General features: G+C 40.8%; 1 protein-coding gene across 7 annotated transcripts in view; it reads left to right on the forward strand.

The window, feature by feature from the left end:
* The first annotated feature begins 5,966 nt into the window (after positions 1-5,966).
* exoc1 (exocyst complex component 1) overlaps positions 5,967-16,971 on the forward strand; it is a 105,005-nt gene continuing 94,000 nt past the window's right edge. For 6 of the 7 annotated variants that reach the window (XM_041183790.1, XM_041183800.1, XM_041183821.1 and 3 more), the window contains exon 1: positions 5,977-6,046. The gene's annotated coding sequence lies outside the window, so the exon portion shown is untranslated. Of the gene's footprint in view, positions 6,047-16,971 lie in introns of all 7 variants that reach the window. The other variant, XM_041183769.1, reaches the window with a different exon arrangement.

Consider the following 16,971-nt stretch of genomic DNA (forward strand, 5'->3'; position numbering starts at 1 on the left):
TCAGAAGCGCTATTTTGGACAGTGGCATCATTGGAACAGATGTGACGGAGGTGAAGGAACTGAGAGAATGGCATGGAGTCCTTACAGGAAGCAGGGTGTGAGGAGCTGTGATCAAGGTAGTTGTGGGAGTCGGTGGGCTTGTATGAATATTGGTAGACAGAGAGGTCAAGGAAGGGAAGAGAAGTGTCGGAGATGAACCATGTGAAGGTGATGGAAGGATGGAAATTGAAAACAAAATTAATAAATTTTTCCAGGTCCAGAAGAGCATGAAGTGGCACCAAAACAGTCATTGATGTTCTGCAAAAAGAGTTGTGGGGTGAGGCCTGAATAGGACTGGAACAAGGAATGTTCCACATACCCCATAAAGAGACAGGTATAACTGCGGGCCATGCGAGTACCCATAGCCACACCTTTTATTTGGAGGAAGTGAGACAAGTTTAAGGAGAAGTTGTTCAGTGAGAGAGCAAGTTCAGCCAGGTGGAGGAGTGTGGTGGTAGATGGAGATTGTTCAGGCCTCTGCTCAAGGAAGAAGTAGAGAGCCCTCAGACCATCCTGGTGGGGGATGGAGGTGCAGAGGGATTAGATGTCCATAGTGAAAAGGAAGCGGTTAGATCCAGGGAACTGGAAGTTGTTGCTATGACATAGGACATCAGAGGAATCGTGAATGTAGGTGGGAAGAGGCTGGACAAGAAGAAAGAGAATGGAGTCAAGACAGCATTGCAGGCCTACTGGCATGCAAGGACCTGTCCTTGGCCACCATCCTTGGTATTGTCAAAGCAATGACAAGGACCATAGACCAGAAGGACCAATGCTTAGACTGAGAGAAGACCACCCAACTCTGCAATGCACATCATCAGCCCACAGGCTACATAACACTATTTGAACTAAATATGTATACAAGTTCTGAATTTGCAAATTTCATACTGCAGAACCAACACAGAATTACTATTTGACAGACAAGTGTGGACAAATCTCCCAAGTCATCATTCATCGTTAGTCCTAGGAGTACATAATGCATGATTCCCACGACCAGCATGTGGGTAACAAATTACTCAACCTGAGCATCGGACAAAGTTCAAGTACAACACCCAACTGATGGTACCTGGAATCCAGCAGATATTGTCAGCATATGCCCCAAACCAAGATCATATCAAGTATGAACACCAAATAGCATGGCAGTGTGACAAAACAGATGCCAAATCAGAACAATACCACAATCAGATACACCAAATAATTCTATTGCACCTAGAACATGGTCTAAGATGCAAGAGAAATAAAGCATCCCTAACCAGCATTCTGAAAATTTACAGCAGTCTCCATCACCATAACTAAAGCTGAAAGGATAAGCAAATCACTGATATGTTTCAGAAACTTGTAAATTTATTACTCTATGTTAAAGTTAATTCCGACACAATGTTATTTTCCTTTGCTGTCATGTAAATAGTTTGATTCTTTAAGTGTAAACTTTTAGTTCAAAGAAATGTTGTGATATGATCTGTGTACACCTTAAGCAACTGTCAATCAATACCACATTGACAAGATGCGATGCATTAGTCCCATGCCTTGTAGTCAGTTGGCAAGCAGTAGGGTAGAGATCATATGTACGATACTTAGTCTCCCAGTGAATGCTATCTGTAAATAGTCTTATCTTCAAATAAAGAACGCACATTATTGTGTCATCAATCCTTGTGTATCACTGGTACCGTTTACATCAAAAAGAATATAATATAAACCTCCTACCTCTTACCCTAAATCTATGCCCCTGACTATGGGCCCCTTAACTAAATGGAATAAAGAATTTCTACCCACTCTACCTAGACCCTTTATAATTTTATACACTTCAATTAAATATCCCCTCATCCTCTTCCATTCCAGAAAAACACAACCCTAACCTGTCCAATCTTTCCTCATAATTAAAATTCTCCAATCCAGGCAACATCCTCATAAATCTCCTCTAGACTGTGAGAAATGGTAATATTATTTTTAATCTAAACTTGTGGTTGAGACTTGCAAGGCTATCCAACCCAAGAACTTTGATAGTTTAAATGAAATATGGAATGCTGTTTGCTGTAGGCAGGTGTAAAGCAATTAACCAGACTTTACCAACTAGGCTAAAAGTCTTTTCAAACTAAAGTAATCTATTAAAAGGTGCGCCTTTCTTTTTTTTTACAGGTAAACAAGATCATCGGACTTTAATGGGCAACAACAAATTAAAGCCGTGAAATGTTTAGCAAGAGGCCCAAAGATCATAAATAGTACTGAAACCAATGACAGCAATATTTCAAACCTTTGTTTTACATTGATGCAAATTTAGAACCTTATAGAAATTTCATTTTTCAATAAACCTGATATGAAATTAAACTGGATGTAGCCAAAATTTCTGGGCTGAATTTTCCAGAGGACCTTGAAATCCCACCACAGAGGCCGAAAGCGGGAGGTGGCTGTCTCCATTGGGCTGGGAAAACTTAGCCCCTGTTTCAGGGGGTTGTGAAGTCCAACCTCAGAAATAAAAGATAAGCATGGCTGAACATGTTTAAAAACTCTAATTCACCTGATTTAACTGTTGCACAGAGTGTATTGAAAGCTGCACGAAAATGGCACAAAAGCTGATATTCAATGATGATATCAGGGTTTGTTTTCTTTTGAAAAACAGAGCTGCTCTTTCCAAAAGCAAGTTTTACCAGAAACATGTTTAAGAAACATGGAATGTATCTAGGTGAGATTTTACCCTATTGTTTGAACAAAGAATTTTAAAAATCATTACCAATTGTATATTATGGTGGAATTTGAGCATCCCTGTAAACATCTATGCCATGGAAAGAAGAGCATAAAGATCATTGCATGGAATAATTTGATGCTGCAGCTAAGCAAATTGATCAGTGCTGAAGAGTATAATCAACAGGAGGTGACCACCCATTGAACAATACAAGATAATGAGGGGGCTTGATAAGGTAGATGATGAGAAGATAATTTCTCCTCGTGGTGGAATCTAGAACTAGGGGCACAGTTTCAAAGTAAGGGGCCCCCCATTTAACATGGAGTTGAGGGGAATATCTTCTCTCAAAGGCTGTTAATCTTTGGAATTCACTGCCCCAGTGAGCAGTGGATACTGGGGTCATTGAATATATTCAGGGCTGTGGATTTTTGATCTATGTGGGGTCAAGGTTATGGGGCAGGCAGGAAAGTGGAGTTAAAGCCACAAATCTGACTAACAATGATCCTATTGAATGGTGGAGCAGGCTCAAGGGGCCACATGTCTGTCCACCACTCCTATGGCTTATTTTCTTACATTCTTGGGTATGTATAACCTTTTGTTACATACTTGTGACTAAGAGGTGTTTCATATTGTTAAAGGATGTATTGTATTGCTAATGGAAGTATGGATTTGTTCACTGCTATTACCACCAAACCTAATAAAGACATTAGAGCTATTTGAGCTTTGAATGGTGTCTTCTTATTTCTTGCAATTCTTCTGTTCAAACTATAATCTATCAAGGGTAAAAGGTTACAATTTACAGTACCTTTTTCTACTGCAATCGTATCTAACCTATCATCCGGTGACCAGACCCACATACAGAACTCCAGCTGTGGCCTAACTAGTGTTTTATACAGTTCCAGCATAACCTTCTGTTGAAGAGTCATACGGACTCGAAATGTTAACTGTGTTCCTCTCCGCAGATGCTGCCAGACCTGCTGAGTTTTCCCGGGTATTTTTATTTTTGTTCTGGATTTCCAACATCCGCAGTTTTTTGCTTTTATCCAGCATAACCTCCCTGCTCTTAAATTGTATGTTTTGGCTAATAAGTACCTGGATGAGTGAAGCTCCAACAACACTCAAGAAGCTTGACAGCATCCAAGACAAAGCAGCCCTTTTAATTAGCATTCCATTTTAATTGTCAACCAAATGGCTATTTTTGTATTATTTGCACACTTCTTAATCTTATGCTCTAGAATCAAGTCCAAAAACCACAAAGAGCAAGGGGCCCAGAACTGAACTCTGTGGGGTGCCACTGGAAACAGACTCCTGGTCACAAAAACACACATCAACCATTCTTCTTTTTCAGGTAGCGTCCTCGATAATGTGAGAGTTGCAGAACCATGGCTTATGCCATGATCTTTCGATAGTGCAGAGCAAGAAGACAGATTCAATGTTTACCTCAGGTGGAATGGAGATTGGACCCTATGCTGTTGGCATTATTCTGAACCAAAGGCTAGCCATCTAGCCAACTGAGTTAACTACTCCCAATTAATCATCACCCTTTACTTTCTACCATGTTCAAGTTGTTACAATGATGTGACTTTTGCATAAATGATATCAATCTGACATTTCACTGGCTGATCAAACATATAATGAACAGTTTAAAAAGGACTTTTTAAAAGCAAGAAAATACACTGACTTAAGATGGCTACCACAAGTCACCTGACATCGATATTGCAAATAAACCGGTTTTTGGAAAGTTCCAATGTGAATTACAATTTAGACATGCCACAACATCCTTCTATGAAATTTCACACCTGCTTGATGTCAAGAACTACTTCAAAAGATTTACTGAAACTGCATTGGACCTCACATTTGCATTTCTATAAGGCAACCTCTCAAGAGAAGACAGAAAGTCTACTAGGACAATTGCTACAGGGAAAGGAGCTCTTCCTATCTCATCAAGATGGATAATGGATATTCATGAGTTAATGGATGGGATGTTATGGAATCTAATCACCTTGGCCAGGAAGCAAAAGCCACAGTCTGTCCAGAAATCAGCTAAGCAGATACCTTCTGAAATCATTATGGGGAGAGAGGTCATATGACTGGAGTAACCATTTTTAAAATCTCTTTTAATAGCATGTAGGCTGCTAAAACAGTAGTCTGGAAAAGTTGCTAATGAAGCAATAATGAACTTCTTTCTCTTCTCTCCCAAGTTAATGCCCTATCTCTATTCCAGTTAAAAATCCAGCATAGAGAAAGTGAATTGCCATCAAAAGGAACCTAAAGTGCAAAAATCATCAGGTCCTGGAAAATAAGGATTACATTTTAAAAAGAAATTGTCTCTGGCATTACAGTTTTACGTGATCTTCAACTCCACATTAGATATGGAGGTGGAGAGAGATTGGACATACATTGTGAAAAGGAGACCCTTAGGGGCAGGAAACTGAAAACTGTTAAAGTGGTGGGCTGGGTTGGAAGAGTCACAGGGCTAGATGGAAAAAGAATTGGACAAGGGGAAAAAGTAGAATTGAAATAGAAAGAAATTAGTTCTGTGGAGCAATAGCAGGTTGAATGGGTTAACCAGAACAGTCCTGTTTGTGGATCTTGGGAAGGCTTTATAGAATTGGGGGCTATGAAGTTGGAAGGTGTTGAAGGATCTCCAGAAGAGGTCAGTAATAGTGTTGGAAACAGTGGTTTGATATTCAGTGCTGAGGTCATGAGGAGGTGTAGAGTGTTTATGTTAAGTCTCTACTCAGCTTGTGAAACAAAACGCCACCGTTGTGAGCAGATCTAATTAAAATGTTTGTGTTGGACTTCAGGGAATGGAGTGCTGCAAGTTTGAGGGAGATGTGTTGAAAGGAATGTAGTTAGAATAAAGAAAAAACAGTTCAAAATTGTCAAAAACCAGTACCACTGGGACCAGTTATATAGGAGTTCCATTTTCAGGTACACAAGACCAGTTCAGCCAGGACCAGTTATTTCCAAATTTTACTGCTTTTACCTTCTGCACGAAGTTCATCCTGTACAATTAAACAAAACAAAGTGAAAACTAAATCCGTTAAACTCTCAGATGTTCCGAGGAAAAAGACTCGAAGTGTGAATTTAGAGTAGTTTGGGATTATGATGCATCCTCTCCATTGAGAGCTGCCTAAGAATTGATTTGCCAGTCTCAATCATGGTTGTTTTCCTGTTGTCACATGTGCCTGGCGGGGCGGGGAGTTTTGGGGCGTGGTGGGTATGGCCGGAAGTGACGGAGCGGACTAGTTTCCGTTCTGGAATGGTGGCTGTTGGTTGTTTTTGAGGATCGGTTCGTGTCGGTGGGGCCTCGGGCTCTTGTTGAAGGTAAACACGGGGGATGGGAGTAGCGATAAGCGGGAAGAGAGCTGGAGTCACGGCGTTTGGTAACAGAGGGGCGGTTTGCTGCAAGGAATTTGATGAACATGCCTCTTTAAATCTGGAATGAAAACAAAACATGCTGGAAAAGCTCAACATCTGTGGAGAAGATACTGCCAGACTTGCTGGGTATTTCCAGCATTTCTTTTGTTTTTATTTCCGATTTCCAGCATCCGCAGCATTATGCTTTTGTATTAGGCTTTAAACTTGAACGTCAGTATTTTATTGTGATAATAAACATACATTACAAAGTAGGAAATGCCATCTGTTATATGTTCCTGTATGTTAAATACAGAAGTGACATTGAGGCCATTTCCAGTTCCTCCACTGGTTGGACCTATTTTGATGAGCCATTAAGGGTGATTGCAGATTGCCAGTGTCACTGAAAAAGAATCAGCACAAATGTCTCTTAAGGTGCTACTGAGTTGCTACATGCCAGAGCTGTTCAACTTGGCAAGGTTGCATGCCAAGACCAAAGTGTGTAATGTACTGGTCTGTATCTTGTGTGCTGATGATGCCGTGCTGGTATCCCATACTGAAATTCACTTGCAGTAGCTTGTAAATCAGTTCTTCCAGTCCAGCAAGGAGTTTGAGCTGACAATGAGCACCAGGAAGTCCAAAGTTAATGACCAGGACATAGAGACTCCACCTTCCATCAACATGGATGACTTCACTCTGGTGGTTGTTGACAGCTTCACATACCTTGGATCAAGAATTACCAGCAACCTGTCGGTTCATGCTGAAATCAGCACCAAGATTGCAAAGGCCACAGTTGTCATGTCAAAGTTGAAAGGTTGAGTGTGGACCAACAGCAAATTAACTGAAAATACAAAGCTCCATGTGTCCCAGACTTCTGTTTTCAGCACCCTCCTTTACAGTAGCAAAGTATGGACAATTTATGCAAGCTGAACATCTTTCATTGCTGCTGCCTCAGATGAATGTTGGGCATCTCCTGAATATGGAAATAAACCAGCATGCAGGGATCCCCAACATGTTTGTACTCTTGTGAAAGCGGTGACTCTGTTGACTGGGATTTGTGAGCTGACAGCCACATTCCCAAAGACATTATTTATGGCGAGCTTGCTATCACCTGCAAGCGAGACCTCAAGTTGACCTGGATTGGAGTTGATGCATTGGAAGTCCTCACTGCAGACTGAGTGCATGAAGTCAAGCAGCCAGGAAGGGTGTGGAAAAAGCGGAGGACAAAAGAGATGACCGCCGGAATGAAAAATGCATCAGTCAACCTTAGACCAACCATCTGTATTCATTGTACCAGCTGCAGAAGGGACTGCCGCTCATGAATCATCCTCTACAACCACAACAGAACATGTTCGATCCATAAGTGACATAACACCTTGGGTGCGGTCCGTCGTCTCCCGAGACAGATGGATGCGAAATATAAAAATGAAGCATATGGTCCAATCAAAATAAAAGACGCTCAGCATAAATTTTTTTTAAAAGTCTCAAGGAAAGTTCCAATTAAATCATAATAAACTCCAGTGCCCACAGGTTGTGAAAGATCCCCAGACACTCCATGTTCTATCTCCAAGTCCATCCAGACACAAGAGAGGCAGGCAGCCAGGGTGACCACTGTCACTGGCCAGACTCATCCTAGATCTGTAACTTGGCAATACCAACTGGTTAGGCCAAAGGGTTTGTTATGTGTTGTATGTTCTATGCAATTGAGGTTTCTATGTAGTATTTAACATGTAACAACTGCATTAGTAAATTTTGGAATTAGTATTTACTTACGCCATCACACCCCTGCAAAATTCCTTTGGTCTGAGCCTGTCTTGGACCAAGCCACCAACACCAGCCTTTTTGATTACAGCTGCAGTGCACTATCTTTGCCCTTACCATCCTCTCCATGACATTTAATTCAATGGACCATTTCAATTTCCTCCATTGCTAGCCTATCCAGCGACGCCCACATCCCGTAAATGAATAAAGAAAAGTCTGTGACACTGCTCATTTCATTTCACTGAAGCCTGTTCCAACGCAGCCTGAAAAATCTTTCGCTCTTACTGCTACATGGAATTTCCTCCACATTCCATTCCTGATTCCTTCCTACATGCTGTTCCATGGCAATATGAACTGACAACATGGGACTGGTTTCTATTTGTATGCCATTGATGGCTACTTCCCCTTCCTTGCCTACAGCTTGGGTTGTTAGACCTATCTGGTGGCCAAGTCATTGAGAACATTTGGCTCTCGCCCTAATTCCATCCCGCTCTTCAGTTACTCGGTCTGGCTGAACCAGACTCTGTCTCCTCAGTTCTGTTTGACCTTAGCTTCAAAATCCATATGGTACCAATCATCCAAATTGTTTATTTGCTCAGTCACAAAATTTTTTGTCCTTTGACTTGCCTTACTTGCCCTGCTGCTGAAACACTCACCCAATACTTTGTTGCCCCATCTATACTGCCTTAGTTGGTGCCTCCAGTTCTCTGTGCAAGCCTTAACTCATTTTAATGGCCTGCCACACATATTTTGTTTATCGTACCTGTCCCTATAGGTCTCCATTGGCTTCCAGTCCCCTAATACATTGATTATTAATGTATTAATACATGTTCTAAATTACAAATACCTCCACAGTCTCATCCCACCCTACCTTACAGTGTTCTACAGCTATATGTGCCATTCCACACACTTCTAACTCTGGTCTCTGTTCAGTATCTGAACTTTTATCTGCCTAAACCCTTCTGTCTTACCATTTCTCTTCTCAGCGTCCTCAAAATCTCCTTTTATGTCCATATTTTTGGTTATTTCCCCTAAGTCTTCACCAATTGTTCAGCATCCAATTTTACTTTTGTGAAATACCTTGGAATGTATTTACCTTAAAGGTGCTGTATAAATATGTTGTTATTGTCCTTTTAGGCTTTGTTTGTATTTCTAGAAACATTTACCATTTTGTAGTTTTTAGTCAATTTATTCCACAAAGGTAGCTTGCATTGCGCTTTTAAGTACAGAGTTATGGTCAAAAGTCAAAACACTGAAGGAGTCAAAAATCTGAGCAAATGCTGGAATGTTCAGTGGGTCAGGCAGCATCTGTGGAAACAACTGAGTTTATGTTTCAGTTGTGGATTTTTTGGCATGTTTTTAAAAAGGATTAACACCCAAAATGTCAACTACAGTGTTATGAGGTTTGAATTGCACTCTGAAATGTAACAATATAGGTTTGAGCTAGAGAAAAAAATGCTAGAATTACAAGCTTGGACAGAATAAAGTGAGCTGAACCTTCAGTTGATATCATTTTGATTTAAAAAAAAATTCTGATGGCAGCCACTTCCTTGTGTTTTATAAAGTCATTTAAACTGAATTTTGTCATTACAAGGTACAGACATGATGTAAAATTAACTTACTTTCCCTCCCAATCTTCACCTACCGGTCTTAATTCAGACTTGATTCATGAATTGTCAGCATGGATTCAAGAGGGAAAATCTTGCTTTACCAGCCTTATTGATTTTTTGAGGAGGTAGCAGAGAGAGTAGACAATGGTAATGTAGTTGATGTAATTTATCTAGATATTTGATTATCCAAGATGCCCCATAATAGACTAATGAATAAGATCAGAGAATGTGGACAAGTGGCAGAATTGATTGTTAGCTGGCTTTAAGACAAAACGCAGAGAACAGGAGTAAACGGTAGTCATTTAGAGTGGCAGAAGGAGGGAAGTGGTGTTCCACAAGGATCCGTTCTTGGACCAATGGTGTCCACAATTTACATCAATGGTTTGGATTTTAGAATCAAAAACAATTTCTGAATTTGTAGATGGCATCAAATTAGGAGGGATAGCCATTACTGGCACGGACTTGTTGGGCCAAATGGCCTGCTTGTGTGACGTATAATTCTGTGCTTCTTTCATGAGTGAAATGCTTTGTTTGGAACTTCACGTGGAGCCACCTACACATTAGTTTGGATTTTGATCAGGTGATAGAATGCTTGCCGTTCATTTTGCTTCCAGCTACCAATAGACCTTTTGTGGTTATTACCTGGCAGCTTACTGCTATCAGGTATCTGGTCTACCACAGTGCTTATTTTGAGGAATTTGGGACCTGTGTGAACAGGGCAAGCATCAACGTATCTCTTCAACCATTCAGATTAAAGATCCTTACTGAGGCATACAAGAGTCTTGTAAATGAGAATACTTAATTTGTTGTGATTCTAGCTGATGTTACTACTAGACAAGCCAGATTTCAGGGTGGACCAGACTTGATGGATCCTAACTTTAATTTTTTGTTTAGAAATGTGGATGGTGGCTGATGGATTTTTAACAAAAGAATAAAACATGTACCAAACAAGAAAAGAACTATATTATAATCTTTCACCCACAACTATACTTTTACAGATCTATACAGATTTGCAAGGATAATACAAGTTACAAAAGCTATGTTATACTCTCATGTTCACAGCAAGTAAACCAATAGACGACCTGTGGTCAGGCACAACACTCTGAGACCAAGTGACAGATGCCACCCCAAACAGATGCTATGGATCTCTCATCAACTCTCTCTCCCCCCCCGCAGCCCAAGACACTTGACACACCGTGCGCCAACCAGTCTCACTGAACTCCACCTTCACACGAGAGTTTCCAATCTCCACTCCCCAAGAGCCCGCTTTGCAATATTCTCCAAAATGATGCTTTCTCTCAAACGCTTACCACTAGGGTCCACCTCCAGGGTTTTAAGCTCTCCTTCCGATGTTCCTCTCCCTGGATCACCATGTGCATTCAGGCTTTGCCTTCCACGCCCTCTCATGCTCAGACATGCAAACAGAACAACATTGCTTCACATGCCCATAGTAAGGAGTCACCAACCTTTGGCTGTCTCCTCAAATCTTATGCCTTCTCACAAAGCAACCTTGCTTTATGTCTGTGCCCTGGAGCTTTCTCCCTTTAAGCTGGTAGTCTTCCTCTTTGCTCCTTACTTTCAATTCTACCGAACAGGATCTTATTTCTCTCTTAATTTCACTGTCTTCCTGGGACCTTTCTGCTATTCCACTTCCTGGTTTTGGGATTTTCCATTCTTTGGAACTTGCTTCCTGTAGTTCCCTCTCCTATTTCCAGCTTGTCCTGGCATCTGCTTCCAACTGAACCAAAAAAACTGCTGTTCTGTTTCCCCCTGTGTCTGTGGGCCCCCTGTTGCTAGACAACAGCCCAGTTTTCTACTTTGGGTCATAAAACCTCATTTAAAATGCAGGTATACCAACAAACCCACAGATTTGCAGGCAACTTTTAAAATGAAATCAAAACTCAAGTTCCTCCTTTCTTAACACACATTACAGAAATACAAATTAAGTTTAAAGCTAAAACTCATTCCTAACACCACAAATACAAATATAACTTAGTTAAACTATAGTTCCTAACAAATTTAATTTAAAATAATCTACAGAAAGAGAAATAAAGAGGGAAAGAAAGATGGAATTGAGAGATAAGAGACAAGTTAAATACGTCATTAATTTTTAAAATCTCCAACAATAATTAAAAATTGTAAGAATGAGATTCCATGTTGTAAAAGTAAATTTTCAGTGTGAGAAAGGTTGCTTGGTTGTAATTGAGATGCTGTTAAAAATGGACATGAATGGACAAGCCTTAACAATTTTGTGGCATGTTTCGTTGGCAGCTAATGGGTAAGTATGACATCTTCAAGTCCTAATGTCTTTCAGTACCGAGTGTAAGTAACGTATCTTTTTATTTCTGTTGGATTGTTGTAAAGAACATATATTTTTATTTTCTGTTGGACTGTCGGTTAAAATTACAATGGCTGCAGTTTGAAAGACATGTCCGCTGGGACAGGATGAGAGATATATGCAATGTTGCAGTTCTGGAACAGAGTGTGCCATGAAAGACAGAATGTTTCTGGAAAGGAGTCCTGGACCAAGGGAGCTGCCTGACAACAGCATTTTAATTCGCTCCTGACCAGGTGACCAGCGTTCTGTGAGAGCAGTACAGCTGAATAGCTCCTAGCCTGAAAGGAACAAGACCTAAAACCTCTTTCTCCTGTGGTGTGGAAGATTCCAGTAATTCCACAACAATGCTGTTAAAAATTCACTTACACATGAATGGACAAGCCTTAACAATTTTGTTAAGCCATTAGGCTGGCTTTTTCTCCTCGTATCACTATAACCTGCTCTCTCTCTGAAAACCCCTGTTAAGAGGCAATGGTGAAAATCACTGTTAGAGACATTGAAAGGCATGTGCTCAACCAGTGAACTAAATACTGAAAGTCCTGGAAGACCACCTCGTGTCATCAACAAGAACTGAAAAGAATTTGGAAGACATCGATAAAAATCAACCTATTGAATCCTGTACTCTGGAGTTGGTGCTGTTGAACTGTTTTATCCTACCCTTAGAATCCATGTTTTTTTGTGTATCTTATGTGTCTTGTATATCTGTGTATAGGGATTTAAGAAGGAGTAGCATTTAGGTTATGGAGTTAGAAATTCGCAGTCCACGTTTTTTTCTTTTGCCACTGGTTAACAACAGTTTGTTCAATAAACAGTTATTTACTTATTAAGTTTACAAACCTGGGGCTTATGTTCTGTTAACCTAAATTAAACAGTTAAGTAGAATTGGGGAAATCTGGTGGTTTGGTCAAACTTTTCACATTTGTCATGGCTCGGGGAACAGTGGGGCTTGATATTACAGCGCACTATTCCCTGTAAGTCGTGACACAAGTCTTTTGTCAAGGTACCGGTGTAGCGAAGTTTGTGGACGAGCAAGGCAAATCAGACAGCAATTTCCTGATTTCTATGTTAACAGCACATGTACAGAGGCCAGAGGTTAGTGTTTGATTTATTCCTTAATAGCTGTAAGCGCTGCAGCTTCACCATTAGTCATATAGTAAACTCCTGGGCCAGTAAATGTATGATCAAAGGAACCCAGCTGTTTTTAGTTGAGCGCTTTGTTACATGCTGTAGCATAGTAGATAGTGGCAGCCGTCCGTCTCATAAGATGATTGTTTGCACCATAGTGGTCAATTCTGTGTTAAGCATTGCCTGGTGTGCTTCAGGAGCCCCACTCTGGCATGGGAGTGTCTGCTGCATTTCCTACAGAGGAAGACAGTGGGCTGAGAAAGTGCAAGATTCTCTGGCCTCTATTTTCTCTGGGCCCTCTAATCAACCAGCTGAGCTTTTCATTTCTGCTTGCTACTCCTAATTCCCATCCAAACAGTCAGCCTCTAGAGATCACAGCCATTAGTGACTGTCTCCCAGTTGTCAGTGTCAATGAATGGCATCTTCATATCTCACTTGCAGGTGCCCTTGTAACGGAGTTATGGATGCTCAGGAGGTCATGACCCAATGGCCAGTTCACTGTACAGAAGGTCTTTGGGTATACGGCTGTCAGTTAGCTTAACGTCTGTCTTTGGGAAAATGTTTATATTATAAAGTATGTAATAGCAGAGCATTTAGAATTACATAATCTAATCATGCAGAGACAGCATGGCTTCATGAAGGGGAAATCATACCTGACAAATTTAGAATTCTTTGAGGAGGTAATTAGCAGGATCGTTAAATGGGAACCAGTAGATGTAATATATTTGGATTTCCAGAAAGCGTTTGATAAGGTACCGCACATAAGGGTACTGACTAAGTTAAGAGCCCATGGTGTTGGGGGTAGTATATTAGCATGGATAGAGGATTGGCTAACTAATAGAAGACAGAGTTGGGATGAGGGGGGCATTTTCAGGATGGTAACCTGTAACTAGAGGCGTGCCACAGGGATCAGTGCTGGGGCTTCAGTTATTTACAATATATGCTATTGACTTAGATGAGGGAAGTGAATGTACAATCGCCAGATTTGCAGATGATACAAAAATAGGTGGGAAAGCAAGTGATGAGGATGACACAAGGAGTCTACAGAGGGATATAGACAGATTAAGTGAGTGGGCAAAAAAGTGGCAGATGGAACATAATGTGGCAAAATGCAAGGTTATGCACTTTGGCAGGAAAAATAGAGGAGCTGTTTATTATTTAAATGGAGAAAGACTGCAGAAGTCTGCAGCAGAGGGATTTGGGAGTCCTTGTGCATGAATCCCAAAAAAGCTAATATACAAGTTCAGCAGGTAATGGAGATGACAAGTGGAATATTGGCTTTTATTTCAAAGGGAATGAGGTATAAAAATAGGGAAGTCTTGCTAAAACTACACAAGCATCAATTGACCACACCTAGAATACTGTAAACAGTTTTGGTCCCCTTATCTAAGGAAAGATATACTGGTATATGAGGCATTCCAGAGAAGGTTCACTAGACTGATTCTGGGTATGGAGGGATTTTCTTATGAGAGGTTGAGTAGGTTGGGTCTATACTCATTGGCGTTTGGGAGACTGAGAGGCAACCTTATTGAAACATAAAAGATTCTTAGGGGGCTGAGAGGCTGTTTCCCCTTGTGGGAGAGTCTAGGCCAGAGGGCATAATCTCCAAGGGGTTCCCAATTTAAAACCAAGATAGGGAGGAATTTCTTATCTCAGAGGATAGTTAACCTGTGGAGTTCTTTACTGCAGAGAGCTGTAGAACCAGGGTCATTAAGTATATTCAAGCAAAAATAGACAGATTTTTTATCAGTAAGGGAACCAAGGGTTCTGGGGAAAACACAGGAAAATGGAGTTTGAGGATTAACAGATCAGCCATGATCTCGTTGAATGGCGGAGTGGACTCGATGGTCCGAATGGCCTGCTTCTGCTCCTATGTCTTGTGGTCTTATTCATCCAATGAGCATGACCGAGCCAGTGTAGGCATCGTTGGCTTAGCAATGAGTGTATGCTGCTGGAATTAGCATGCTCCAGGTCTTCTGAGTTTGTGACCTTATTCTTCAAGAGGTGCTGAGGGTATATCTGAGACTGCAAAGTTGGAAATTGTTCAACCTTTTCTCCTGCCTAGCGTATGTTGTCCAGGCCTCACCACTGTAGAGGAATGTGGTGACGATACAGGCTTGGTAGACTTACTGCTGGTGTTCTCAGTCACGTTGCTGTTGTTCCACACACTCAGCTTGGACATAACACCTGCGGCTTTTGCGATGTACGTGTTTGTGAAGCCTAGATATGTGAAGCTATCAACAACTCCAGGGCCACATTGTCAGCGCTGATAGATGGCAGTATGACAAGTAAAACTGCAGAATGACATCAGGTTGCATTTTGTTTTCAAAAAGAATGGTGTGCCTGTGTATGGTTTTTCTTAGTACTTGGCTTGGATTTTTTTTAGGCTGTTGTGTCAGTGTTCGTTTGGGAATAATTTGCACAATTAGAGGATTTCCCCCTCCCCTTGTATCGGTGATAATTCAGAAAACATTTGCCAAAACAACTGAGGCTGTATCATTTTGGGGAGAAGGGGAACCCAGGGAGCAGCAATTGTTTAAGCTACCACTACCTCTGGCCGCTGAAGCCAGGTCTCAAATTTGATGTCATTTTAATGACCCAGACCCTGAAAAATGTATTAAAATATTGTACCAACAGCTTGAATCAGAACTGGCATTGACTTAAAGCAATTGTCAAAATAAGCAGAGCCAATACGGGGAAAAGCTTTTTTGCACAGTGGGTGGTTTTAATTTGGAATAGACAACCTGGTAGGATGAGGAATACAAATTCAAAAGCAGCCTCCAGGAGGGAAATAGATAAATACTTGGAAGAAGAAAACAATTGCAGGGATATGGGGAAAGAACCAGGGAGTGGAATAATCTTTGAAGAGAATTACTCGATGGGCTCAATGGCTTCCTTTCATTCTGTACTATTCTATAGCAACTGGCAGAGGCATTTGGAGAAAATAGTTAATTTTGCTGCTTATCTCATACATAGAATAAGTGATATATACCATGTACATGCTGACCATCTATTAATGCTGACATAGAATTATCGACCTGAAACATTGTCAGTTTTCCTCTCCATAAATGCTGCCAAACCTGCTGAGTAATTCCAGCATTTTCTGCTTTTTTAAAAAATCTATTATTGTTATACTGGGCCACGTGCATTAGTAAACTGTTGAATATTATTTTAAAGTCATACATTGGTTCAGTCGGTCCCAGCCAAAAGTGAATTAAATCCCATGATTAGTGACTTGCTGTAAAATAGAATATTATATAAATGTTTATTTAGCTTTACTTGAGACCAATATAGTGGACACTTTAATATCTTCTATGCCTTTCCTGAAGTGACTTCCATCTTTTTCTGCAGGAATTTTGTCAAGATCTTGACAATCCTACCAGTAAAGATAAAAATTAGAAACTGTAACCAGGTTTGGCATCAAAAATATATTTTGAAATGACTGGTTCCATAATTATTGGAAATCTGAACACGGAAACATAAATGATTGTTATACTGCAAGCGTACAATGGTCAGGGCCATGGAACCATAGAAAAGTTACAGCACAGAAGGAGGCTATTCGGCCCATCTTGTCCATGCCAGCCCGAGGACGCCCATAGCCGTGCAGCTTACAGCACTTAAGGTGTAGACTCAGGTACTTTTTAAAAGAGTTTAGAGTTTCTGCCTCTACCACCAATTTGGGCAGCGAATTCCAGACACTCACTACCCTCTGCGTAAAAAACCTTCTTCCTCACGTCCCCCCTACACCTTCTGCCACTTATCTTCGATCTATGTCCCCTGGTTCTAGAATTCTCCACCGAGGGAAATAATTTTATCCTGGCTACTATATCCCCCTCATAATTTTGTATACCTCAATCAAGTCACCTCTTAGCCTTCTTTGTTCTAAGGAAAATAACCCCAACCTATCCAGTCTCTCCTCATAGCTACACTTTTCTAACCCTGGCAACATTCTTGTAAACCTCCTCTGCACTCTCTCCAGAGCTATTACATCCTTCCTGTAATATGGTGACCAGAACTGCACACAATACTCCAGTTGTGGCCTCACCAGTATTTTATACAAT

Source organism: Carcharodon carcharias, chromosome 1, assembly GCF_017639515.1.
Source record: "Carcharodon carcharias isolate sCarCar2 chromosome 1, sCarCar2.pri, whole genome shotgun sequence".
Taxonomy (NCBI): Eukaryota; Metazoa; Chordata; class Chondrichthyes; order Lamniformes; family Lamnidae; genus Carcharodon; species Carcharodon carcharias.